Here is an 18,898-nt window from a genome sequence, read left to right as displayed (position 1 = left end):
AATGCCCTCAATAAAAAAGTCTTGCAGCATCTCCGCTCTGCATGCATCTAGGAACTTACATAGGCTCGCCAGTCGCCAGAGATCTGCCACGAAGTCAAGAACACTTTGCCCTTCTCGCCGCCGGTGCACGTAAAACTGGTGTCTCGCCATGTGCATGCTGCTCGCCGGTTTAAGATGTTCCCCGATTAACTTACTGAGCTCTTCGAACGTCTTGTCCGCCAGCTTCTCTGGCACTAGAAGGTCCTTTATCAGGGAGTACGATCTGGATCCACAAACCATCAGGAGATGAGCCCTGCGTTTGTCGGCTGAATCCTGTCCCAACCATTCCTTAGTGACAAAACTTTGCTGTAGTCTCTTAATAAAGTCGTCCCAATCATCACCAACACAGTACCTCTCTTCTGTGCTGCTAATGGCCATGCTCGCGTGGTTTAAATCCCAGTTTCTCATCGCCAATGATATGTCCTTACTATACAGTATAAATGCACACGAGGCCCATACTTGAGAGAAGGTCACTCTGTGACCAGTTACCTTTGTTACCAAGACCTCAAGTGATGAAGGTGGGTGGAGCTTGCCCTTTTATACCTGAAAGTCCAGGTTAGGAGTGTCTCCCACAAGTTCACCCCCTTGTGGTCAATGTTCTCAAGGTGTACAACTTAGGTCAGCTTATACATGGGTTACAATTATAGTTGAATACATGACAACGCCAATTTCATATCGCCCATGGTAACGCCCAATTTCAAAAATGGAGACTAGGGGCTTTGAGAATGGGCGACAAGCCGACGATCTGAAAACCCATTTTTACCACCCATGCCGGAAATAACACCCATTTTTGGGCGATCTGCACAAAAGTGTAAAATCTAACCCCAGGACCTCAAATCTGACACCAAGCTTATGGTCTACAGGGCAGTAGTGATACCCGTCCTTCTATATGGCTCAGAGATGTGGACTATATACAGCAGACATCTCAAAGCACTGGAGAAATACCACCAACGCTGCCTCCACAAGATCATGCAAATCCATTGGGAGGATCGACGTACCAACATCAGTGTTCTCGCTCAGACCAACATCCCCACCATCTAAGCACTGACCACGCTCGACCAGCTCTGCTGGGCGGGCCACATCGTCCGCATGCCCGACACGGGACTCCCTAAGCAAGCGCTCTAGTCGGAACTCCTACACGGCAAGCTAGCCCCAGCTGGGCAGAGGAAACATTTCAAGGACACCCTCAAAGCCTCCTTGATAAAGTGCAACATCCCCACCAACACCTGGGAATCCCTGGCCCAAGACCGCTCGAAATGGAGGAGGGCGCTGAGCACCTCGAGTCTCGTCATAGAGAGCATGCAGAAAACAAGCGCAAACAGCAGAAGGGGCATGTGGCAAACCAGGCTCCCCACCCACTCTTTTCCTCAACTGTTGTCTGCCCCACTTGTGACGAAGACTGTAATTCCCGCATTGGACTGTACCGCCACCTAAGAACTCGCTTTTAGAGTGGAAGCATAGGGACTGCCTATGATGATGATGTAAAGAGTAAAAACAGGTCAGGAACGTACCTTCCTCAGACATGCTTGTATGTTTTGACAATTTATTTCCATTTTCTAAGAAATTGATTAGAAAATCTCTTCATAGATGAATCAGACTATTATGAGGATGATTCCTGACTGGAAATATAAGAACTGAACATCTCAGACCAAGTACATGGATCTTCCATTTTCTTTTTTGTATGATAGCTGGTGCACCACTCTCTTACTTCCTGAACAGACATTTTTACACATTTATGTCATTTTAACTATTCTAATAGCTTTATTGGCGCAATCCACCCTGATGTTACTATGATTTGGATCTACAATCTTTTGCTCATAGAAACTGTAGCAGGAAGTTATCATTAATGGAATACCCTTCTCTTTTTCAACATGCATAAAATCCTGAATCCTCATCGTGTCATCAAAAAGGCACCAATCTTTCCATGACCGTTGATCATTAAAAAATATTCTCTTCAACCCAGCTTGGATCTTGTCTTAAGGTATAGTTGCATTCTCTTAATCATAACTGATTCATCCAAAGGTAGATGACAAAAATATATAGTAAACAATGGGTATTTTCTAATGAACAGATTTCTCCCTTGATACCAACTCATAAGTAAATGCACATGTTTTATGAATAGAACTCTGGAAGGTACATGATAAACATATATTACATGTACCTATGTCACGTGAGGTGATACTCATTTACCAACAATTGCCACTCTTTCAAAGTCTTGCAATGATTTTTTTTTACAGCTGTTGATTTCCAGTTGTCTATAATGGCTTAGTCACCAAATATGAGACCTGGAGGGTGAATAAAACAGTTTAATGAAAAGTGAAACTATTTTGGGTCTTGTGGTTTTTGGAGGACTACAAGAATCGATGATTATTATTATCTTGTCCGATAAAGCAACTTCTTTGCCAATTATATCAACCTCATTGTTTGTAGTTATTGGCTAATGCTCAGTTTTCATATTGGGCTAAATTCAATGTAGTCTTTCTCTTAGAAACCCACCTTCACCTGTCAGATATTTTAGATGATCTGGCATAGTGCAGCAGGGTCTATCCTTCCTCTCACCTTTTAATAAGTTAGGTGAGGTAATTATTTAGATCTTAGCTATTTAAAAAAAAAATTAATCCGCTTAAAGGCTACTCAACATAAACCACTAAGGGGTTGAAATTGGGTTGCTAACATCAGCTGATAATTAGGTGTTAACTAGGAATTAGGCAGTTGGGAGTGGCACTAGGTGCTGGTCATGCCTGATGCGAAATTCGATGATCATTTTTTAAGGATGTTAAAATGTTGCGTACCGTCAGCTAACGCCATGGAAATCATGATGTCAGTACACGTGCAACGCCTTCTTGGCACCCTTCTCGCCAGATTCACTTTTGCCGCCTCACTTAATGGCTGACGTCGATGACGCCTAAAAAAGTTGAACTGTACAAAGTGGAGAAACTAATCTGGGGCGTTATTTAAAGGGAGTTGCAGCCGGGGCTCAGAGGTCTCGGTCAGTGCTGCATTTGATGCTCACACAGACAGTAGGGTGTTGGCGTCATGCTGCTGTTGACTTGTCAGATTGAGTACTAGTATCTCGGACACATTGTTGGGTTCGGGAAATTTGAAAGTTGCATTTCGCTGTGACTGCTGCCAAGTGATGGGGCAGTGTTTGCACACCACGTCATCGTGCGGCGCTGACTTGAAAGGCGCAAGCTGCAGAGACAGCTTAGAGCAAATGTGAATCCTCCCCAGAGGAGACACCCCAGACGGCGGAGCAGGAGGCCGTGCACATGCAGGTTTTACCGTGCACATTATTCTTATCTTGAGATGTCCGAGGATTAAGAAGAAGGAGATGGTGACGGAGCTTTGCAACCTTCTGCAGACATACCTGGCAGCTGACATTGGCACCAGGACCTCGCGGTCAGTGGCAGTGAAAGTGACAGTAGCACTGAACGTCTATGCTACCAGCTCCTTCCAGTCTCCTGTAGGCGATATATGCAACATTTCGTAGTTTGCAGTACATTGCTGCATTCGCCAGGTGACCAATGCCCTCTATGGAAAACAAATGGATTACATCAAGTTCAGTATGTCAAGGGAAGACCAGGATGAGCGCTTCGATTGCTTTGCCAGGATAGCGGGCTTCCCCAGGGTTCAAGGAGCCATTGATTATACGCATGTGGCATTGAGGGCCCTGCCCCACAATGGAGATATCTTTCGGAATTGTAAGGGATTCCACTCCTTCAACGTACAGCTGGTCTGCGATCACAGGCAGATGGTCCTCGCTGTCAATGCTCGATAGTCTGGCAGCTGCCATGATGCCTTCATCCTGCGGGAGACCACTGTGCCATGCCCTTCAAGCCATCGCATGAAAGCTGTGGCTGACTCCTGGGTGACAAAGGATATGGTGGCCCCTTGGCTGATGATACCCCTCCGCAATCCCACCATTCCTGCCGAGCAGCACTACAACATCCCGGGCCATGATCGAGCAAACTATCAGGGTTCTGAAACAGCGTTTCCGCTGCCTTGACCATTCTGGAGGGGTATTCCAGTACTCACCTGATAGAGTCTCCATGTTCACCATTGTCTGCTGCATGCTGCACAACCTGGCCATTATGAGGGGCCAGCCATTACCACCAGGGATGTATGATCCATCTAGAGAGGAGGACAACGATGAGGAGGAAGATGAGCAGCCTCAGCCAAGGAGGAGGCAAACTGCGGCTGGTAGGGCTGCCACTCAGACTCATCGCTCATCGATTCCAATGAATGACTCTTGACATGGCGAATGGCCAGCCTATAGATGTGAGCATCAACTTAACACATCGCTACACGCCCTGTGGCCCTCCATCTTTAATAATCACTGCATCATCATGCAAACAATCCAAACTTGGTTTATTGCAAAAATAAATCATGTGTGGTGAAAACAAGCACAAGACAACAACTTTATCCCCAACATATCAACATACCCATAAAACCCCTTCAAACATTCTTGTATACATCCAAGTGCAACTATTGACATCAGTTCATTTTGTAACAAAATAGCAAACACTTGTTGCATCGTTCATCCAAGTGCAACAATTTACATGAGCTCACATTGCAACAACCTAGCCATCTCTGTCGACTATCAAGCAAGTGTTTGATGGGCCATACGTGCAACTAGTTTTAAAAGGTCATATCTTCACAAGGTAGCATATGTAGCCACCTTCCCACAGGTCTTTACTTTATCTTAAAGAGGGCTTTACCACCCCTTCTCTTCTCCCCCTCCCACACCTACTGCTCCTCCTCAATAGGGTCTCAGGGCCTTCAGCAAGGCTAGTAGTCAGTTGCTGACTTGGAGCAGCAGCCACGTATGATGGCTTAGCAGGACGTCCCCAACAAGCCCAGGCCCTGGAAGGCTCGGCTGCTGACTGCATAACCTCAGCATGGGTGGAAGCGCTCTGTTGTGGATGGGTAGCAGAGAGCGGCAGTCCTGAGAAACTACATCATGTTCCAATTGGCCCAACAGGCTGATACTCCCCCAGGGCAGAACATCATCATCTGCAGAAATGTGTGTGAGGTCAGGAGGCCGAAATTCAGTGTCCTTGAAGGAACCATTACCGCAGGATTTGGGCGGCCGATCGAAAAATGCCAGTCTCATGGAAATAGCTGCATGTTGATGGTGTCAGGGCCAAGTGTCTTGCAGGTCACTGCAAAGGAACTCAACATACCGTCACTGTCCCGAGGGAGGTTGGCCACATCCACTGCCATCACATCAACCTGGACGGCCATCAGGGCAGCTATCCATTCCTCCAACAGAGTGAGCAGTTGGAGATCTGGCTCCCCTCCACCAGCGCACATTTGCTCCCGTCAGTTGTGTGCGAGCTTTGACTGTAACATTAAAGTGCCGATGGGCACGCTGACGAGCTGCTGCTGCATGGTCTGGCATGCTCACGGTCTGAGTGAGTGCATAGGAAGCGAATATACTCATGAGGCATTGGGGCCTCAATTAAATCCAAGTTCGCTACTATGTCTGTGGCGCAGTTCCAAATGCTGCCTAACTCCCGGATGTTGAGCCCACACTTAACGGCCCACTTAGCGGAGAGTAGAACCTCCAGGTAAGTGTGCAACGCCATGATTTTATGCTGCTATCAACTCTTTAGGCGTTTGGGGACAGTGCCTATAGTGAGGCATTAAAAATTTATCTCAGGCGGTGACACCGCCTCAAAAATAGCCGTACCGAATTTCGACCCCGAAAACATAAATGGTCTTAGGGACTTGAAGGTGTGAATTTTCAGTCAATGTCCATCTGACTTGTATTTTCTCAGTGTTCCTATTATCGAACCAAAGCAGTATTTGCATTTCTCCTGAAGCAGACCCTGCCCCCTTCCCTTTCCCAGTGGTTTTTGTTGATGATCATAACCATCAGGAATTTTATCATGTTACTCCATCTGGTGGTAATCTTTCTGCAGTGCCTTGAACTTTGTCTCTTCTCTTAACTGGACAATATCTTAAAGAAGCTGTGGTTTATGTTTGGTTGCTGTGCTATCTTTTCAAGCTTTGTAATAGGTTCATACACAGCTATAGGTTGTAGACATTAAATGCCCCCTTCCCAAGAATCCAGGGTGATGCATTTCTGGGGGCTGTGCAAAAAACTCTGGAATGTTTATATTAAGAATGGTTCATCTTGGTTGTCATCTTCAGAGATTTTTGGTTTAAACTATAATGTTTTTGATATGAAGTCAGATTCAGAATCCTATACGTTAATTCACATCTTTTCTATTATTTTGATGGAGGAGGACAGACTGGAGCAATTGGGACAAAAAGGGGATCGCTACATTAATGAGCTGCTGGTCTGGGAGAATAGATGATTATCACATTCCAACTCTTCCAGTAGGCATTTATATGATATGTTGGGAGGAACTGAATTCATTTGTAAACAGGATGTGATTGGCTGGCTGAGGCCCACATTCAGTAGGCCAGTAGCCAGTTGAATTGGCAGCTCAGCTGGTGTATAACACTGAGAAAGAGAAGAATGTCATGGGAATAACTCATCTCCAAATTTCCTCTAAATCACATGCATTCTGACTTGAACATATACCACGCTTCCTTCATCATTACTGGGTCAAAATCTTACATTTTCTTCCAAAGCTACTTAACACCACTGTGAGAGAAGCATCAGCACAAGAACTGCGGCTGTTCAAAGAGAAGGCCCAACACCAGCTCAGGGCAACTAGTGAAAGGTAATAGCATTGTCTCGATTCTAAGAACAACATTTTCAAAGACACAATCACTTAATACATTCATCTGAAATTCCTCTCTGTGCTAGTTTAAACAGGTTAACAATTTTATTAAAACAGTGGTGAGAGACAAATGAATGCATTAAGCAATCATACACTTTTAATCAATGGTGTAATTTCAGGGCAAACATTTGCAAAATTTCAAATTTTTAAGCCTTCACAAAATCCCACTTCACAACCATCATCATCAGCATCGGCGGTCCCTCGAATAAGGATGACTTGCTTCCACATGAGTTCACAGATGTAAACACAACCACCAATCTTCTTCAAACACATAGATTTTGATTATTATGAATCTGAAATACTTTTTATAGTATCGGAACAAAGATGGCTGCTGAGATTTAGGGCTTAATCGTTATAGTAATCTCAAATAATAGGAAACTATAGTAAAAACCTCCCAAACCAGCAACCTCTACTACTTAGAAGGACAAGATGCATGGAAACACTATCACCTCCAAGTTCCCCTCCAAGTCATACACCATCCTGATTTGGAAATATATTGTCGTTCCTTCAGCATCGCTGGGTCAAATTTCTGGATCTCCCTCCCTAACAGCACTGTGGGAGTACCATCACCACAAGGACTGCAGCAGTTCAAGGCGGCGGCTCACCACCACCTTCTCATGCGCAAATAGGGATGGCCAATAAATGCTGGCCTTGTCAGCGACACCCGCATACCAAGAACTAATAAAAAATTTTAAATGGGAGTAAGATTAAATATTTGTTTTTCAAACAAAATTATACTTCTTCTCTGGCTGCCTTTATAGCAAAAGTAATACTTTCATTGTCAGCTTCATGGCCCTATTCATGTCAATAGGAATTAGTTTATTATGTAAAATTGAAAGAGGGTTGAGAATAAGCACCTTTAATGATAACATTTTATATTTGAGAAAACTGAATGCCACTGTTCTAAGCTTACTTTCACATCACTTTAAGGTATCCGGGCATAAACAAAATACTCAGTATTAAGTTCTATTACTTTTACTACAATGGCAACCAGAGAAAAAGTATAATTTTGTCCTACCTGTGACAGCAACTATAGTTCCCGTATTGGACTGTTCAGCTACCTAAGGACTCATTTTAAGAGTGGAAGCAAGTCTTCCTCGATTTTGAGTGACTGCCTACGATGATGATTATTAAGTATATAGAAAAAAACTTTAAATTAAGCTGCAGGAGTAGAACAAGAGGACACAGGTTCAAACTAGTAAAGGTAAGATTGAAATCAAGAAATTCTTCACACAAAGAGTGATGAACACATGGAATATAATTCCAGATAGAGTAATGGAGGGAAAACCCCTGCAATCATTTAAGAAATAATTGTGTGCTGCACTGGGGTTATGTTAGGATCTCACTGGATGGATGACTTCAGATGGGCAAAATTATTTTGTGATCATCCATAATTATTTTGTGATCTTGCGAATGAACACATTTTCATGGTTTCATGTAAATCCTGACTTTGAGTTCCGAAGGAAAAGGCGCCCTCTAGTGACATGAGCTGTGCAAAGTAACTCAATAAATTCATCTGCTACTTTCACAGAAGTCTTAATCCATTTCAATTAAATCGGTCAGCATCCCCATTAAAATAGCAGAGAGTGGATTTTTGTCACAAGTTTATTAAGCCTACAGATGATAACAGTAGTTTATAGCTACATTCTGTCCTTAATACAATTTACTTTGCAACATGCTGGGCCAAATCTTTTTGGCAAAATAAAGACATATGAATGTCGCACGCCGTTATTAATGCGCAAATTGACCGCAAGTTCAGCAGATGATGAAATAGGCCACAAGTTGTGAATCTCCACAACTTGCTGGTTGATTTACATCGCTCCATCATTTGGTTTGCACAAATGGCATCTCACCCTTAACCTCCCCATTAGTTTTAAGAACTTATTTTTAAGGACATACAGGGTAGGATAAAGAAAAAAAGGGAGGCTTATGACCGATACCAAGGGCTAAATACTGCAGAAGAGAAAGTGGAGGGGTGAAATTAAAAAGGATATTAGGAAAGCAAAGAGAGAGCAGGAAAAATTCTTGGCAAGTAAAATCAAGGAAAACACAAAGATGTTTTATAAATATATTAAGAGCAAGATGATAACTAAAGGGCCTATTAGAGACCATGAGGGTAATCTGTGTGTGGAGGCGGGAGATGTGGATATGGTTCTTAATGAATACTTTGCATCTGTTTTCACAAAGGAGAGAGGTGATGCAGACACTGCTATCAGGGGGGAGGAGTGTGAAATATTAGATGAAATAAACATCGTGAGAGAGGAGGTATTAAGGGGTTTAGCAGATTTGAAAGTGGATAAGTCCCCAGGCCTGGATGAAATGTATCCCAGGCTGTTAAGTGAAGCAAAAGAGGAAATAGCAGAAGCTTTGACCATCATTTTCTAGTCCTCTCTGGCTTTAGGTATCGTGCCAGAGGACTGGAGGACTGCTAATGTGGTACCCTTGTTTAAGAAGGGAGCAAGGGCTAGACCAAGTAATTACAGGCCAGTCAGTCTAACTTCGGTGGTGGGAAAATTATTGGAAAAAATTCTGAAGGACACGATAAATCATCATTTAGAAAGACACAAATTAATCAAGGACAGTCAGCGCGGATTTGTTAAGGGAAGGTCGTGCCTGACTAACTTGATTGAATTTTTTGAGGAGGTAATAAGGAGGGACGATGAGGGTAAAGCATTTGATGTAGTGTATATGGATTTTGGCAAGGCTTTTGATAAGGTCCCACATGGCAGGCTGGTCATGAAAGTAAAAGCCCTTGGGATTCAAGGCAGAGTGGCAAGTTGGATCCAAAATTGGCTCAGAGGCAGGAAGCAGAGGGTAATGGTTGATGGGTGTTTTTGTGACTGGAAGGTTGTTTCCAGTGGAGTTCCACAGGGCTCAGTACTAGGTTCTTTGCTGTTTGTAGTATACATCAATGATCTAGACTTGAATATAGGTGATATGCTTAAGAAGTTTGCAGATGATACTGAAATCGGCTGTGTGGTTGATAATTTAGAACAAAGCTATAGCCTGTAGGAAGATATCAATCAACTGGTCAGATGGGCAGAACAGTGGCAAATGGAATTTAATCTGAAGCGTGAAGTAATGCATTTGGGGAGGGCTAACAAGGAAAGGGAGAAGTCTTGAGGAACAAAGAGACCTTGGAGTGCAGGTTCACAGATCCCTGAAGGTAGCAGGGCAGGTAGATAAGGTGGTTAAGAAGGCATACGGAATGCTTGCCTTTATTAGCCAAGGCACAGAAGACAAGAGCAGGGAAATTATGCTTGAACTGTATAAAACACTAGTTAGGTCCCAGCTAAAGTACTGCATACAGTTCTGGTCACTGCATTACAGGAAGGATGTGATTGCACCGAAGAGGGTACAGAGGTGATTTACAAGGATGTTGCCCAGAGTGGAGAATCTTAGCTATGAGGACAGATTGGATAGGCTGGGTTTGTTTTCCTAGGAACAGAGGAGGCTGAGGGGAGACCTCATTGAGGTGTATAAAATTATGAGGGGCTTAGATATAGTGGATAAAAAGGGCTTATTTCCCTATAAGGTAGCTGGTCAACAACCAGGGGACATAAATTTAAAGTAATTGGTGGAAGGTTTAGAGGGGATTTGAGGGGAAATGTCTTTACCCAGAGGGTTGTGGGGATCTGGAACTCACTGCCTGAAAGGATGGTAGAGGCAGATACCCTCACCACATTTAAAAAGTAATTTGTTGTGCACTTGAAGTGCTGTAACCTGCAGGGCTTTGGACCTAGAGCTGGAAAGTGGGATTAGGCTGGATAGTCTCTTGTTGGCCGGCGCGGACACGATGGGCCGCAATGGTCTACTTCCGTGCTGTAAATTTCTATGATTCTATGATTCTAACTTGCTGGATTTTTACATTAATTGCCCATTAACCTCACCGCAGAAAGTTAGGACTTATAATTAATAGCAAAGTACCCATTTAATAACATGACAATTGTTAACGCAATGCCAATTAATCTCCGGCCCAGAAAGGGAACAATTTAGGGAGAGAAATTTGGGTCATTTGTGCCTCCCGTTAGCGGCCCCTGGTTTCACGGGGGGCTATAACTGGTAGCGCCCCGTACTGCTGCACTGGCGATGATGATGCCATCACTGTGTGCCGTAACCCATTTTCGCCCTGGAGTGAAAATTCGGAAGCGTCCCCTGTAGCTGTGCTGGGCGATGCCAGCAACATCTTCAGGGGACGCGTATTGGGCTGTAGGCCGTTCGCAGGAGGAAATTTAAAGGGGAGGTGGTGCCTTAAGAAAAAATTGTCCGACTTACCGTTCGCGGCCCCTGCCGTGGTGGATGGGCTGATGCCACAGCATCCCGCTCCCCGGTGATCCATGTAGGGACCCGCAGAGCCGGCAGCTTGGCCTTCCCATTTAATGAAGGGGAGGGCTATTTCTACGCAACAGCACGACACGTCCCAAGCATAGTGCTGCGCCCCTCTCAGATTCCTTCCGCCTGCTCGTATTCCACAGAGCAAGTGGAGTGCATTAGTTTGCACTCCCCTTGCACTTGAGGGCGGTAACCCAAATTTAGGGTCGGGGGGGGGGGAGAAAAAGACAATAGAAATGTAGTAGTGATGGGGGAATTCTATAAATAGGAGGATAGATAGCATCCTCTGTAGCCATCAACGAGCGTCCCAAAGAGTGTGTTGCCAGGGGAAGGGATATCTCGAGGTGTCTGAGATGAATTTGGAAAGACAGAGGGAACATCAAGTTGTCATGGTCCATGTTGGAACAAAATGACACAGGTCGGAAAAGGTAGGAATCCTGCTGATGAAGTATCAGAAAGTGAGTCCTCGAGGGTAATAATCTCTGGATTATTGCCCAAGCCACGTGCAAATTGACATAGAAACAGACAGGTCAAGAGAATTACCATGTGGCTAAAGGACTGGTGTGGGAAAGAGGGATTCCTTTTCATGGGACGTTGGCATCAGTACTGGGATAGGAAGAAACTGTACCAATGGGACGGGCTCCACCTGAACCGGAATGGGACCAGTGTCCTCGGGGAAAGGGGAAATAGGGAAGGTGGCAAAGGCTTTAAAGGAGTAAGATGGGGGGAGGGATCGACAAGAAATTAAACAAGCCTGCATATAAATGAAACAGGAAAGAACATAGGACATGCTAAACTAAGGGTGGACATAAAAGACTAGGGAATAAGAAGCGATAGAACAAGAGTGTAAATATGGTTAATAATAAAGTGAGAGTAACTGCTATTAAAAATGTGATTGCACAGCAATGTACATAGTTAAGTCTTGTTCAATCAGGAGTAACAAAGTTTTTAGTGATGTACGAAGTCATGATTATTGCTCAACAAGCACTCTGGCCCTGAAAAAACAAATGTTATAGATGTGAAGTGTTATTCCCTCAGAAGAACATTTTGAAATTGCAGATTTTTAATAAAATGTATTTTATTTCCTTAACCCCATGTGTATGTCGCAATCTTTATTTCACTTGCTGTACAATGATTTAAATGTGACTTATATGCCTTGCTTTTTACTTCCTGTTTTGCTGTCTGTGAGAATTCTGCAATCTGATTGGATGATCAGCCTGCCTTCTACCTGCCCTGTTGCCACAGATCCACTATAGATAGCGACAAATTGAAATGGACATCATAAAAAAAGGAAGTCTACTGCCACCATTGCCCCAACCTCGGCAGGTCCATGGCAGGTGATGTCGGTGGCAGGTCCCGGCCTCACTGCTGGTTCCAGCCCACTGTCCAAAATGATTTTCCCTTCATTGGGCTTCCTAAGCCCGCCCAACGCATTTGCCGGCCAATTGAATGAAGCACGTCTGATCATGTCATTTGATGATGTGTCATCAGACGGTTTCCTTAGGAAGGGACCATGCACAAATTAATTTTGACAGTTGTGCTGTCAGTGTTCAATAGCATTGAGGTGCTACAAACATTGCACAGAGGTGCAGGACTGCACCCAGGCTATCCTGTGACTTCCTCTATATGCTTATAGAGGGAGTCACATAACACAGGGTGGTTCCCTTCCCTTCCAAGGGACCTCTCCAGGAGACCAATGCAGCCTGATTGCACATTGCACAGGAGGGCACAATCAGGGGTGTCATCAGGAGGACCTGGCTGCAGTGGTGGAAACCTTTCAATGATCTCAGAAGATCATGAAATGTTACTGCAAAACCACGCTCAACCTCATCCTGCTGTTCCACTCATCACATCCCCATTATTCTGTCTTCCCTACCGTACTCCTGCACATCCTTACACCAACTTACCTTGCACCTCCACCCATCCCTCTCTCTCTAGCTATATTATCACATCCCTATCTCACTAGCAACCCCTCACACTCACCCTCATCCTAGTGCAATCATACTAACTAACAACAGACACAGATAGGCACTTGGATGTTTTATGCACAGTTCATGTAAAGTTTCTGTTAATGTGGTGTCAAACATTGAAACCTTTATTTTCAACATTTTCCACTCTTGGACAGATCTGCATGCATATTTGGTTTGGGATAGTGACAACCTGGTGCATCATGTGGCAGCCAGAGTGAGAGAGTCAAGTGAAGTCAATCTGGCCATGGTGAGGCCATCCCTGGCATCCCGGGCAGCAATGTGATCAGGTGCTGATGTCCTCTGTCCTGTACAGCTCAGTTGATTATGGAGAAGGTCGGTGTTGTTGTTGGTGCTGCTGGTGTGCCTGTTACTGCTGGTGTTGGGGATGATCGTGGTGGGATGCTGATGACCAAGGTGAGATTGTTTCAAGAGCACTGATGCTGATGCAATAGATAGCAGGTGAACTTGAGATGACAGAAGTGATCTGTCAATGTTGAGAGAGAGATTGTTCCAATAAGGTGACGTGGGATACAGAATTTAATCCGAACACTTGCAAGCTGTTTAAAGCTCAATCTGTCTTCCAAATGCTGTAAGAAACAGCTTCTGAGCTTGGAAAGTGAACAGCTATGAGATGGAAGCTTTATAGCACATTTACAGCTGTTAAGTAAAGAGATGATTTCATGGTCACACAATTCCCGACCTCCTTACCTGACATGATCTCCGAGCAGCATGGGCCCCGTGAGCAACCTCGTAAAATGTAAAGTTGAGCTCAAAATACTTCTTAATGGACTGTTAACAAGGTCATAATGACCTGAATTGCTTTCCCAGCCGCTGCGCATTGGGTCTGTTCAGTGCTGACAGACCCGATGATTGGTAAAGGTGTGTGGTTTGACAGTGGGATCCCGACCCCCTTTCAAAACCACCCCCCCCAAAAAAAATGTTGCCCCCAACACTCTAATTCCTGCTAAATCGTTGTGGGCAGCTTTTTTTTTTTGCTGTTCCTTCATCGCTGACTGCATAATTCGGTCCAATAAATTTGTGTTGCATTGGAAATTTCTCAGCTTTTAGTTCTGGGAATACAGCCCAACTACATTAAAATATTCTTGGTAACTAATCTCTGTTACAAAAGGGCAGATTTTAGGAATCATTTAATAATGTTTTCTCAAACTATATGCAATGTTATTTTGATCAGCAACTTTTTATAGTTCATGAAAATTGCATCATATTCTAATTAGGTAAATGGTGTTCCTGTGAAAATATATTTGAAGGAGAATGTTCACAGGACAAATATTCTAAACGTACATCTCACAACAGTATCTTCATTTGACACTCATACTGTCTGCACTGGAGCCAAGCCCCAAACCAGGCACCCTGGAGCGCTACAAAAACCTCAACCAAATTCTGTGGCATGAAAAGTTAGTTTCTGCAGTAAATCCGGCCAGAATTTGAAGACACCTTAATCTACATGTAAAGAATACTTTTAAAAATCCTGGACAAAACAGCACTACACTGGTGGATATTGTTTATAATCATTGTGCATAGTAATCTGTTTGAACACAGTTAAGTATGCTCAGCCTCTAATTTATGTGTTCCTTCACAGTTTACAGTAATTGCTTTCAGTTAACACCTATCTGCCTCACTTGACTTCTCCATTGATTTCAATGGAAAGGAAAATCAGGCTGTTTTTAATATCGGGCCCCTGCTCCACAACTCCAGTTTTACACGCCAACGTTTACCCACACATTTTCTACAAAATCATCGGATTTTAAAATCTGACATTGATGAATACCCAAGTACTTCGTATCTTCCACAACTGTGCAAGGTGTGAAATGCATGAGGATTAAGAAACTGCATATCAATGAGGATTAGAACTTTGGTGTCACTTAACACCATTCAGAATCAGAACAGCAGACATTGGAGCCGATTTTCATTTTTGGGCGGCTGACTAGACAGCGACGAGGCCCAGCCATTATTGAGCTAGGAGCGCATTTAAAACTCAGTGGCAAGCTGAATGCCCCAAATGAGCTTCCTGTTAATCCCACAGGCTCTGGGCTGGCGCAATATCGGACAGTTTAGATGCTGTGCTGGCCCGCAGTTAAGTCTGTGCAAGGGGATGGATGAGTGCTTGGAGGTGGGGAGGCCCGGCTGGCAGTGACCCACAATATTTTTATGGAACCAGGAGAAACACACCTGCTTTTCCTGCCTCCAGAAAAATATAATCTTGAAACTACCCTGCAATGTTTTTGGAACAGCTTGCATGGCTGAGACAAGCACGCGCTCTGCCTACGAGTCCCTGAAAATTGCAATCAGGGTCCTAACTACATCATAGGACTCTTGCATGCTCAAAATACTACCACCAGAAACAGGCGGCTGCTCCAGCCGCCCAAAGAGAAGGGCCTTTAAAATGGTGGTGATCAGAGTGCTGGCATTAACGCTGCGGTAAGTCCACCAACCCTGTTTCGAGGCTGCTACTACCCCATTAACGCAGATTTGGTTGGATGAAAATCAGCCCAATTGGCTCTAATATAGCTACAATGGGGAAAACTGTTTAGAGAAGAAAAATAGGGAAAATAAAACTAGTAGATGTGACATTTCATGATGATATACATGGTTGTGGGATTTTCAAGGCTAGGGTCTGGACATAGCCTCCTCTTAAAAGTCATTTAAAAAAATTATATTTACCAAATAACAGTTTAAAATTAGTATCTTAAAAGGAACCTATGGCCATACTTCATATCCATGTGTGATGCTAAACCTACTCTTAATGACTCATTGTTCATGAGCCAAATTAGACTACTCACTGAAGGTAAGTCACATCCCGTGAGTCCTCAATATGTATTTTTTTCCATTCCAAACAAACACATTTTAATTATTCAAATGTTCAATATAGTTTGTTCAGAAACCAGGCTGTTTCAGCGATATACTTGGATTTAAAACTTTATATTTTATTTCCTTTATGTCAAATATTCATTTGATCAATTTTGTATGAAAATAAACTTCATATGTAAATTTTACTTAATTTAATTCTCATTCTAGGTATTACCCCCCACTGTCTGTGCCTAACTATAAATACCAGCTATAAATACAAATACTAGCTCTAAACTGCAATTAGTGGAGAACAGAAAGCCAGAAAATCATTAAAATAATAACCGTGAAATCCATTGAAAGAATTGACATTTCCCATAATTATTAAGAAGATTTGATCTCGAGCTGAATATAGCTAGGGGAGCTGTTCAGTGTAATGAATTGATTGGAAGTGAAGCAGTCAAAGCAGATTCCTTCTGGTTAGACTAGTCATTCTCTGACACAGTCAAATGAAAATGATCTAGATTGCCTGTGTAGTGCACTTTGTTAATGTCTGGCATTATTAAGTTAGAGGGCAAACACGATTCCCTCTGGTCAACGGAACTGATTTAATTAGTGACTTGAGCTAGTTAATCATGGAAGACAATTACTGCGATTCCCTCCTGATACTTTACTGTAGCAAATGAAGCTAGGAACATCTTAGGAACTGTTTCCAAGTTTTCATTGAACAAAGTCAGAACTGAAATTCTATGCAGCTGTGACCACAGCTCAAGTCTCTCCTGAATCTAGTGCTGCCTTTGACCCCATCAAATAATTCATCCAGTTCCAGTATCATTCATCTGCTATCCACCTCCATGTCATTGCTCTCTCCTAATTCATTCATACTTGTCACAATTAAGACATCATATCTATGGCTGTGGCTCAGTGGGTAACTCACTTACCTCTGCGTCAGAAGGTTATGTGTGTTCAGGTCCCACTCTAGGATCTAGGCTGACACTCCACTGCAGTGCTGAGGGAGCGGTGCACTGTCGGAGGTGCCATCTTTCAGATGAGACATTAAACCGAGGCCCCATCTGCCCTCTCAGGTGGACGTAAAAGATCCCATGGGTCTATTTTGAAGAAGAGCAGGGGAAGTTATCCCCGGTGTCCTGGCCAATATTTATCCCTCAATCAACATAACAGAAACAGATAATCTGGTCATTATCACATTGTTGTTTGTGGGAGCTTGCTTCTGCGCAAATTGGTTGTTGCATTTCCCACATTACAAGTGACTACACTCCAAAAGTATTTCATCAGCTGCAAAGCGCTTTGAGACGTCGGTAGTCGTGAAAGGCGCTATATAAATGCAAGTCTTTATTTCTTATTCCAATGGTTTTTCCTCATGTCTTCCATGGTTATATCTAGTGCAGAAAGGTGTTCATTCTTGGTCTCCTCCTCGACAATATGCTGCCCTGTAGCAATGTCATACAGAAGCGTGGGATCAAAATTCTACACGTACACTGACAACACCCAGCTTCACCTCTTTGTCTCTGACAATGATCCCAAGGTTATTGCAAACTTTCCAAATGCTTGTCCGATATTAAGGGCTAGATTTTCAAGGGGTTTGCGACCATGTTTTCGCTGCGTTTTGATCTTCCGCGGTGAAGTCGGACGTGTATCGACGCAGATTGCGTTACCGTCAGATTTTCGCCACTCACCTGACCCGCGCGCCTGACCAGAACAGTGACAGGTAAAACCTGTTACCGCTGCGCTAAGTTAGAAAACCTGCAAAAAAGGTAAGTTAAAGTTTTAATTTGTTTGCAGCGATTTATTAGCTAAGGGTCTTGGTAATGTTGTTTGAATGTTTTTTTGAATTTTTCCCCCCTCCCAAAGCCTCTCTCGCAGCACAAACGACCCCGCACTGAAGTTGGTGAGGATCATGTTTTGCGCTGCGAATGATTGTGCAGTGCCTCCCTTTGCGAGACCCCAAAGGCCGAAAGTTCAGCCTAAAATCGGTAACGCAGCGAAAACAGTAAGTTTCACGTATTGCTTCTGTTTTTGCCCAAAAAAAACAAAATCCAAAAATCCAGCCTTTAAGACTTGAATGAGATGAAATTCCTCTAGGTTAATGCTGCCATATTAAATCCATGCCTCAAGACTCACAGCAGCACCGACATTCCAATCTTCCTGGTATCGAGGTTTGCCGATACCAAATTAGGGAGCATAGCAAACTGCGAAAGAGAATTTAGGTCGGCAGATAGATGAGCTACTTAATCCGTGTGTGCAAATAGGTGGGAGGGGCAAAGAATTGCAAAGTAATACATTTTGGGAAAAGGAATAATGAAAGAAGGTAGCTAGATTCAGGAGTGAAGGAATAGAGATCCAAGATTGTAGATACAGGGCTGCATTTTCCATTGGAGGTTTCTTAGGGCGCTAATGGCAGCAGGACAATAAATTTTGAGTTGGGAAATGGTTTGCGTCTGCATCCACAAAATTCACCCGTTGGGCCCAGAGTGTGGAGCGGAGCGCTAAGGGAGGCGTTCCACACCTCTCTTCGGGCGCTAGGCCAGGTGAGCAACTGAAAATCCGTCGGCTGGCTTCGGGGCGCGCTAAGAAAGGCCTCCCTGCCCCCCCCAAAAATAGGACACAAAACACAGAAAACTTTTCCAATACATTACTGACCCCAAATAAAGATAAATCACAAAAAGAAAACAAAAAAAAGCAATTACACTTACCTCATTCAGTTATCCATTCCTTCATCGCCGCCGAAACCGCTCAGACCGCCCGCTTTCCCCAGACAGTCCAACTATGGGGCGTTATGGGTGGCACTCCTAACAAAATTTCCCAAAGCAGTCGAAACCGGGGGCCTTGCACACCGGCGTGATGCTTCCGGGCAGTACTGCTCAGCGCCTCCGCAAAACCGGCACAAAGTGTCTCGGCGGGGCACTGGAAGTTAGCCGCCCGGGCAGTAACCATGTCCAGAGCCATTACCATCCCTCCAGGGCGCTAACAGAGGCA

Source organism: Pristiophorus japonicus, chromosome 12, assembly GCF_044704955.1.
Source record: "Pristiophorus japonicus isolate sPriJap1 chromosome 12, sPriJap1.hap1, whole genome shotgun sequence".
NCBI lineage: Eukaryota > Metazoa > Chordata > Chondrichthyes > Pristiophoridae > Pristiophorus > Pristiophorus japonicus.
Note: the sequence above shows the minus strand (reverse complement) of the source record.